Raw genomic sequence first — 9,667 nt, 5'->3', positions numbered from 1 at the left:
GGAGGGTTAAGAAAGAAAAATGAAGGATTGAGAGTAAATGAGAAATTTTTCTGTAACAAAAATGTAAAATCAATGCGTTTCCACAGGAAAGGTCACGCAAACAGAAACTAAATAAGGGCTCCTAAACCGAAAGCAGCTGATCTAAGAAAGTGTGTCCACCCTGAATTGGAAACATATCCAGAGTAAACCAGCCAACATCCCGGTTTGAGATAGTAGAGAACACGGAGTAAATCTGATTTTAGCTCAGGGGCAACATGCAGACTCATGTGAGGTTAACAGAGCTGGACAAGTAAAAATATATTCCATCCATCGATGGTCGCCAGTTACCCTCACATACATGTAGGAGGAAACCCAGGCTCTCATGTGGAGAACATGCAAACTCCACACGGAAAGACCCTGAGAGAATTTGACCTGATGACTTTCTTACTGCAACAACCATGACACCACCATGTGGTCGACATAAACACTGAGGTGATCTTAATAGAGCAGGACAGTTTGGAAGTTATTGAAAAAAAAAGGAAAACAATATAAGCATATAATAAGAATATGCATGTTCTCCCATGTGTTTATGAGTGTTCTCTGCTTTATATCCCAGTATGTGATCTGAATACAAACATCTATGGGAAATGTGTGAGGCTTCTTTTCATTTTGACACTTTTTGAAAACGCTTTTTATACCTATAGCCTGTGCTTTCTACATTCACCTCTTTTTTTTTTTTTAAACACAGATATCTGTGCCTGCATTTTAGTCAAACACACACTCACACACACTTCCATCACTGCTGATTGTTGATGTGCAGAATTGGAGTAGAGAAAGCTTTTTAAAGAGGGACACGTGTTGCACCTAAACAAACACCAAAACAAACCCACGTGGCTAGCAGCCCGGTGACGTCACTCGCTAACCCGGAAGAGCCGCACCTGTCAGGAATCACTCATCTTTTTCCGTCAGCTGCGAAGCAATGGTGAGTTTCTTTTTAATGTAGCACTTGTCGCTCGTTTCTTGTGAAATGTCACGCTGTTTTTGCAGTTGCTTGAGGTTTCATTTTCATTATCTTCGGTAAAATGCATCAGTATTATGGTAACAGACTAATGTTAGCAGGTTTGTAGGAGATTTGCGTGTACATTCCTTGCTCCTATCGCACTTTACCGGTGTTTATTCACGTTGTCCTGGTCCCTCTAAGGTCTCTCTGGTTTAAATTTGTGTCTAAACCTGAATTACCCTCGTGAAAATGTTCAGGGGAACGTGCCAAATAGTGAGCCCGCGTTGTATAAAGCGTCCACCGGTTCAGTCCGAGTATCCTGCCAAATATTGAGCATTGATTTATTTTTTTTTTCTTTACTCTCTTTCCCTCCTGAGTGTCTTCTCCTTGCGCACTGCAGGACAGATGCAGGTCTCCCTGCAGGTCTGATGCCCCTCAGTTTGTGAGTGCAGGGCTGAAGAGTCCTGCTGCTGCAATGCAGACCAGCACCTCTGCAAGGAGCTGGAGAGAGAGAGAGGGAGAGAAAAGAGTGATAAAGAGGTTTGGAGCTGCAGGGAAAAGAACTGGAAGACAAAGAAAGAAGAGGGAGTCCGGCTTTTAAGTCTCATGTTGTGACACATAGATTGGTCAATTTAACCTGCAGCTTTTTATTAAGGTGATCTTTGCACTAAAATGCAGTTTGAACATAAGCTGAAAGTTTGCTTGTTGATTCATTGAAATAAGAGAACACTGCTTTCTCTAAATATAATTATATGCAGAGCAACTATTAATCCATGGATTTCATATATGGTTTAAAATTTGTAAGTGCTACTGATCATTTCTACAGCTTTGTGTGCTTTGCTGGTGGAGAATGGAGCTGGGATTTTTATTCACAAAGTAACAGTTTGAGGAACAAGTGCATCCAAAGCTGTGTTTGGCAGTCTAAGAGCATGCTAAAAATTCAGCCTGTCCTGCAGAGAGCTTCCTGCTCAGCTGTGTTGGAGTGGTGTGCATGAGCAGGGAGGCATGTGAGAGTTCAGGGAGCGAAGAAAAAATAAAAAAGAAGCTCTGAATGGTTTGATTCAGAACAATCTGTGTTGGAAATATGTGAATCTCAAATACAATTCTCTGACCGGCTTTGCATTTTTCTCCTCTCATGCCGCCACACTGATTCTTCACATAGCTGCGGGTGAACGGGGATTCTTGACGTGTGAGTCGGTGACTTATGAAAGATTGTACAAATTATTCATTCATTCATTCATTCATTCATTGTACAAATTAAATTCTTTTTTTTCCCCCTGCTGATCCATAAAGTAAATAACTGAATCACTGGTCCTGCCTCTCTACTTTTTATTCCACAGTTTCTCCCCAAAAATACCAAACTTTTCTCATGGAAAAATCACATTTTGAAAGATTTAGTGTATGATATGGTATATTTGGCTCAGCTATTTGCTCTTAAACTAAATCAAGATTTAGTGAGTGGCCTAAGAGAAAATCCATATATTTAGAAAACTGTCTGACTCTTACATAACATCCATCCATTCATTATTATTAGATCAGCTCTCAGGAAGGCTGTCGACTTTTCCTGACCTGCTATCGAAAGCGTCTCACTCTGGTTTTCATTGAGGACCTCAGAGTGTTGACCCGCGCCGTTATCTCTGGCGCTCCCGAAGAGGGTCCTGCGCCCCACGTTGGGAACCTCCCCTCTAATAGACCGCCTTGCTGCCATGTCAGTGCCTGATTTGCGGGCGGCGGTTAAACAAGCGTGACTTGCGATGTGGCCACGAGCGTACGAGTCATTAGTGCAGATGATAATTAGAAGAAGTGTGCTGTCCCCGGTTTGAACAGAAGCTGTGGGAAAAGGATCAATACACGCATAAATGCGTTGAAACAGCTGCGAGGGGACTTTGAATATGTGCCACTGTTATTAGGAATCACTGCAGCCTCAGTCTTTTTTTTTTTTTTTTTCCTCTCCTGGCAGAATTCAAAGTAACACATAGCTGATTGTCACTTTGTTGTGCAAAGAGCCCTGCTAGCCTTTCATCTTTCAGCATGCCTCTGGTTTCCTCTTTATTTACTGCATTCTTTTATTTATTTATTTGTATCCGTACAAGGAAGCACAATATTTTCAGCTGTTTTTTTTTTTTGTTTTTTTTTTTTCAAAAAGCCATTTCAGAGCCATTAAAAAGAGAAACCGATACGCACCAGGAGTAGCATTTCTGTAATTGTGACTCAAATTTGTGTCTCTATTTTGTTTGACTTACATGGCGTTAGAGAAGTGAGTTCGTTCTGATGAACAAACTATACTTTCTAATATTTTGGAATCATGAATGCATTATGACTATGTTCTTTTTTTTTTGTTTTCATAAAGCAATGCTTTATTGATGAAAACAGCTCATCACTTTCTCCTGTTGGTGCACTTTAGAGTTGCTGGTCAAACTGTGTTGCAGTCGGATTAGTTGAATTTCTTAAAAAAAAATAAAAATAGGCTCTGCGCTCCATGAGGATCTATTTGGGAGAAGCAGCCGAATAAATTGTATGTAAGAGCGACACAGATCAGGCTGTTAACAAGATGAGTTTGGAGGGGACAGGCCAGATGCTCGGTTTCATATTGCTGAGCCGTATGCATCAGAAGGCGTTATTAGACAGGTGGCCTTTTCCAGAGACTTCCACCTGGCAGCTGCTAGATAGACACACTTTTTCTTTGTTTGGAGCAGTGTGTGTGTGTGTGTGTGTGTGTGTGTGTGTGTGCGCGGACTGGAATGAGACCACTTGTCTTGATTTAAAAGTTCTTTTCTCGGCTGGCTGCTCGCCCCGTTCTTAAACACTAGTCAAATTTAAACCCTCGCCGTGATGTGTGTGGAGCTCTCCCTCCGCTCGCCTCGGCGCTGTATATTAAACTGTTCAGCCGCTCCGTCTGATGTTCTTTACACACACACACACACATGCACACACACACGAGTGGCCAGCTGCCCACAGCCTCCCTCCTTCCTCCTCTTCATACGCCACAAGATGCAGCCATTTGGTTTATTTACGGGAGGCGCTCCTGTAACTGCTGGGAATCGGCCAAGAGCCAATCGAAAGGCGCGGCCGAGGCCGAGCTAATAGAATCTGACAGGAATGGAGTCATAGGGGCCGCCTGGGCGTCGTAAAGCTGTCGCCGTTTAAGCCCCTAAATTTGTCGCTATTACCTGCCTGCTTGTGGCGTAACACGGAGCGCCGGGCGCCGGAGCTGCTGGTCGGCGTTCAGCGCGATGAAACGCAGCGTTTGACGACAGCCGATTGAAGGACGGCGGCTGTAAAGATCAGTAAACTTCTCCGAGGAGTCTGGGTGAAGTTTAGCAAACCACATGATCCCACGATGCACCGCTCCTCAGCCGGAATCCTCTGACATCAGAGCTCAGGAGATGGAGCGTGTTCTGTGGAGTCATGTTCTTATGAGCAAATGACAAAGTTGAGAACATGTTCTGGGAGTCGCGACACTCCAGAGGCCGCCCCATTGTTGTTACTGTCCATCTCCTGATGCGTAAGGAGCTATTTACTACACGTGCACTGCAAGTGTTTCAGAAAGTCGCGTTTTACAACGTTTACACAAAGATGGAGTTGGAGTATTTTCTAAAAGTTCCGCCTTGGGAAGTGTTTTCAGAGCACCGTTTTCGTGAATAATGGGCCTTCAGCACTTTACATACATGCTTCATTAATATGAAAGTAGCAATGTACAACTATTTACTTTTTACATAGGATTATATAATTGACAAAACCCTCATTTTAAGCACTTTAAAGGTGCAATAAGTAATAATATGTCTCATAACTTTATTGCTACCTTTACTCGTATGCTCTGTCGGATCTTTCCCCCTCTGAGATCTGCAGAAAGTAATTATTTGAAAATGACTCTTGACACCGACAGCGAAATAAAGATTTTAAATGCCACAAAACGCTGAGAGAAAAAGTGCCACATATCTTTTCTTGCTTTTCGAATGCGAAGTCAGAGCCTACTACAACATAATTGATCTCGGCAGAGGCCCGCTCCAAAACGTGTGTGATTGGGCTTTTCTCGATGCAACATGAGAGGAAAGATCATTTCTCACGATGCTGATCGCTTGTGAGGGAAGGCAACAAGTATTGAATTAGTTTGCATGAGAGGAGGGAAATTGAAATATGGATTGGGGTCGCAAATGCCTGGCAGTGCCATTGGCTGTTTCGGATATGGAGGATGAAATGTATTTTCTGCGTATGTGCGTGTCAGCGTGTGACTGATGCGGACGGCGCCGGCGTGGAATGGCTTTCCGCCGTTGCTGCGCGGCGCTATTTTCCAATAACAAGTAAGGAGCCGGAGTGACACAGATGAAGTGAATGTTTTAAGAGGAAAAGTAATCTTAAAGACAAGACGAGCCATTCCTCACTCTAATGTGCGGCCTCGTCCGCCCCTCCCCTCCCCCTCGCCTCCGCTCCTGCGTTTACCGCCTCTGTCTTGCAGCCAGGCGCGAGCCGGGTCTCTCGCCATCTGCCATTTAGATGTATTTAAATCATGCATGCATGCTGACTTTGGACCTGCGGTTTGAACCGGCCAGGTCCCCGGCCTCTGCCAGGCTGCTGGAGCTAAACCCGGAGAAGCCGTCTGAATGCCAATGAGCGACGACGGTTTAAGAGTCGGACCCGCTGCCGCTAATAGCGTTTGGGCTTTTAGTGGCAGGGAAACAGTCACCCCCGTCCTGATCGTCTGATTATCTGGTCCAACTTTGCCACAGCTCAGATGCCGTCTAATTTGGCATCTGAGGCGGATATTGAGCTGGGAAAATGCAGGGGGTTATGTGTTCACCCAAAAATGGAGGCAAAAAAGGGGACAGTCTGTCTAAATGTGTTGAAAACACTGTGGATCTTGGCAAAACAAACCATGGCACCAGTGTAGATGAGAAAGAAAAAAAAAACATAACTGAATAACTTTCAGTGAAACAGTTAATCCTACTGAGTGAGTGCTTAAACACTCACCCACATCTTATCGGCCTCTTATTTGATTTTTTGTTTTTCGGTTTCATGTAATACATCTTTCTGATGGCTATTTCCTATTATTCCCTTGGTATCACACATTCTACATAAAAGCATATGTCTATATTCTGCATATCGCTCGCTGACTGCCTGCAAACGGATGCGAACATATTTAAGTTTCCAGTTAACCTGATTAGTGGCCTGATAACTTGCCAGAAGGTGTACATCAGTGTACAACCTCAATTTCAAGCTGGTTCAGATCAGATGTAGCCTGTTATGAACGACTGGACGCAGCTGGAATCAGGGGAAATTTGACGGCGTGTTTGGAATCGCTTCAACTTGATGCAACAAATGACCGTGTATAATATGTAGAAATGTAGCTTTTAGCAACCAAACAGGTGAAATGGCAACAGGACTGAGTTTAAAAGAGGCATTTGAGGAGCACAGGAGGCGCATCGACGTGTGGAAAAACCAGATCTACCAATTATGGAACTATTTCACAAAATTGTTCAGCCGAAAATTGAAAGAAACTTTGAAGATCTCTCAGTGAAAAGTCCAGAGTATTTGGGGAAAAAAAAATCTCTCTGAAATGTGAAAAACTGACAAATTCTCAGGTCAGAATAGGATGTTAGCACTGCCTTAAGAATGTTAAGACTTAATTCTGGACTAAAATCCACTGCACGGGTTCAGGGACACGTCTGGTGATCGCTGTCTGTGAACACAGTTTAGGTCTTTGGGAAAACACGGATGTCATGCCCAGCAGACAGAGGAGATAAAGGAACTTCCTGTTTAATGGTATTGAGTTGTGTTAGAAACTATTTAACAAGTAGAAATAATTTATGAGAACTTATACTCTTTTTCAAAGGAATTATGTTATATATTTAAAAAAAGAAAAGCACGCTCCTGGATGCCTTGACAACATCACGGCTTAAAGAAAACACTATGGTCTCCCTGTTAACGGGAAAAAAGTAGTTATATGTCAAGAGTGGGGACTGGAAAAAAAGACAGGATGAAAGGAGGCGGAGGGCGAGTTTGAATCGTGGCTGTGAAATCAATAGTTCATACGGTTCTGAAATTGAGGGGTTTGTTTTTTTTTCTTCTTTTTTCGGTGTCAAAAATTGCGTGTAGAAGGTGGAATATAAAACAGCTCTGGTGGAGGCCCCTCATGTAAGCAGCACTATTGATTTCCAGAGACCGCTTCCAATTATGGTCCCCTAGATTTAGTTCCTCGTCCTTTTTTGAAAGGACCTGGAGTGACTCTGCAGAGGGGCGAAAGTTTTGGGGCATCGCCCGACTTTGTCTCTTGTCCTTCTCCGTCTCTTCCTCGTTCCCCCCCCCCCCCCCCCCCCCCCCCCCCCCCCGAGGGGGGGGGCAGCTGTCTCCGTCTCCAAAGCCACAGAGGAACAGAGTCAAGGAAATGAAGTCTTGTGTTTCTACAGTTTCCAGAGTCTCTCTGAGGACACAGCTGCAGGATGGAAGATTTCCCCTGTTGGCAGTTCCTGTTAAGAGATTCACTGGCATTACAACATAAAGAGAAAATAATCCTTTCTCTGTGTGCGTGTGTGTGTGTGTGTGTGTGTGGTGGTATGCGTTTGCCACCACTGGCAGGCGGTTCAGAGAGGAACAGCGCGACTGAGCGGAGTGACAGACGAGACCTTGTGTGCCGCTAAGTGCATTTCTCCACCGAGCTTGGGCGGGCTCGCGGCTCCGGTTCAGGTGTATTCACACATGTCCCCTGCAGTTTAGCGCTGTGCTTGAAGCAGGAAGACATTAGTGGGGGAATTGCAGGTGTTTTCAAGCAGTTTATTGCCGGAGGACGCCGGGGGTAAAAACGATCTCCAATTCCCAGCCGGGGCTGGCGCTGAGCTGAGTTGTCGTGTAGTTCTTTAATACTTAACAGTTTTTTGTCCCTCATTAAATAAAATAATTAAATAGATCGCGTGAACTTAACCTGTAAGGCCACATTGAGTCAGTTTGATACTTTACCTACAAATCAAAATAAGATGACCTTTGATTTACTCTTAATACTCAGCAAACTGCAATTTTACTTTTTCTTCACAGTTGCCAAGAAATTTGACATTCCAACCCTGGACCTCAAAGATTTTGATGACTCCAAAACTGAAACTGATGAGGATGTGTTCGAGTTTCTTCTGAAGAATCGAGGCCTTGGTGTGCTGGAGGTCTGTTTGCTGGAAAAGCCAAATCCTGGTGGTGAGTTGAGCCTGATCATTTAAAGTTATCATTTCTGTGTTAACCTGTCACGTCCTGTTCCAAACCTGGATGGGACTAACATTGTGTCATTGTTTGTATTAATCACACCTGTCAAATCTGACCGTGTCTGCTAGATTCAGTGGGCTCCTCTGCAAGTTGTTCCTTTGAAAGATTAGGTGGAGACAATGAAGGGGACTCTGATCGCACCATCGACCTGCAGCCGAGTTCTCCTCAAAGGCAGGCGAATGAGATCGTTTCTGTAGCTCAGGTGAGTTCAGCAGATATCTTTGCATCTTTTTAGAATGTTTAAACAAAATTTGAGACACATCGCAAGTGATAAATGTCAGGTAAATTGACACGTTTTACTGTACAGCACTTGCCAATCCCTGTTAACCTTTCACTCAACACTCATTGAAATAATTAAACATGAAATATTTCAAATTTGTTCAAAAAGAAGCATCAGAGGGACTAAAGGGAACCCGCCAACGGTTGCTCACACAAACAGTTACGTTTATTTTAATTGCACATTGACTGAAAGTCAAGTTCATCAGTATTTTTGACAGTAATCTGAAAAACATCTGCACTGTTACAGCTGGTCCTGAAGGCGATAGAGAGCCCTCTGTGGAGGAGAGCTGGCTAACCACAGACGCCCTGTGTTCAGAGGCCAAGATTTCAGTTTGATGCTTGTTGATGCCGTCTCTGCAAGGTTCCTGGAGAAGTGGCCACAGTCTACAGGAGGAAAAAGCTTCAACAAAGCCGTGGCCTCACACAGACTGCAAGGGAAGCCAGTGACCTTGTGAAGTTCATTAAGGTAAGGTTACAGTCAAATGCAGTTTGGAAGATGTGACTGCCATGGGTAGCGCTTATAATTTATGTTTTTTTTAAGAGCTGGGAGGAGTTGTTTTCAGGTGTGCGTCTTTATCAGAAGAACAGTAGTCCTTCACAGCAATATAGAGGGTCAGAGCAGATATGGGAATTTTAGAACCACCAATTTTAATAAAGTATCCAAAGATGCAGCACTCAAAAGAGCAGGAAATCTTAAGGGAAGGAATCTATTTCCTGTTTAAGAAATTCCGTGGCATTTACTGTTTGCATGTGTTTATCTATTCATGTTTGTAAAGTGGTTTTAAACTGAGCTAAGTCATACAACAGATATGGCATTTGATTATCAATACTGGGTTAATATTGTACACCACTGTTAATGGATTTTGAAATATTGTCTAAATTGTAAAAAAAAAAAAAAATTCTCTATAGAGTCTATATAGAAAAGATCCTTTCTATGTTTCCAATTCACCCATTCTAAATCTTCATCCCATTCAAGAAAATGTTAAATTCATGTTGAGATCAAATGTATTTCCTCAAACTGTTAATGAACTGTGACTTATTCCAAAAACACTAAATGAATTTCTTGTGTCACAGACTGGGACTAACATCCAAGGGCATCTGGACAGCATCTGGAAAGCTGTCGACCCTATCTTCTGGCAGTGGGAACCCAGAGAAGCGCAATCTGAA

General features: G+C 43.3%; 1 long non-coding RNA gene across 1 annotated transcript in view; it reads left to right on the top strand.

The window, feature by feature from the left end:
- Positions 1-902: 902 nt before the first annotated feature.
- LOC115387424 (uncharacterized) overlaps positions 903-9,667 on the top strand; it is a 10,020-nt gene continuing 1,255 nt past the window's right edge. The window contains exons 1-5 of the long non-coding RNA XR_003931369.1: positions 903-961; positions 8,006-8,155; positions 8,290-8,423; positions 8,748-8,966; positions 9,575-9,667. The exon at positions 9,575-9,667 is cut by the window's right edge and continues 983 nt beyond it. This is a non-coding gene — a long non-coding RNA (uncharacterized LOC115387424). The remainder of the gene's footprint in view (positions 962-8,005; positions 8,156-8,289; positions 8,424-8,747; positions 8,967-9,574) is intronic.

Source organism: Salarias fasciatus, chromosome 4, assembly GCF_902148845.1.
Source record: "Salarias fasciatus chromosome 4, fSalaFa1.1, whole genome shotgun sequence".
Lineage (NCBI taxonomy): Eukaryota > Metazoa > Chordata > Actinopteri > Blenniiformes > Blenniidae > Salarias > Salarias fasciatus.
Note: the sequence above shows the minus strand (reverse complement) of the source record. Positions and strands in the feature narration are given on the sequence as shown.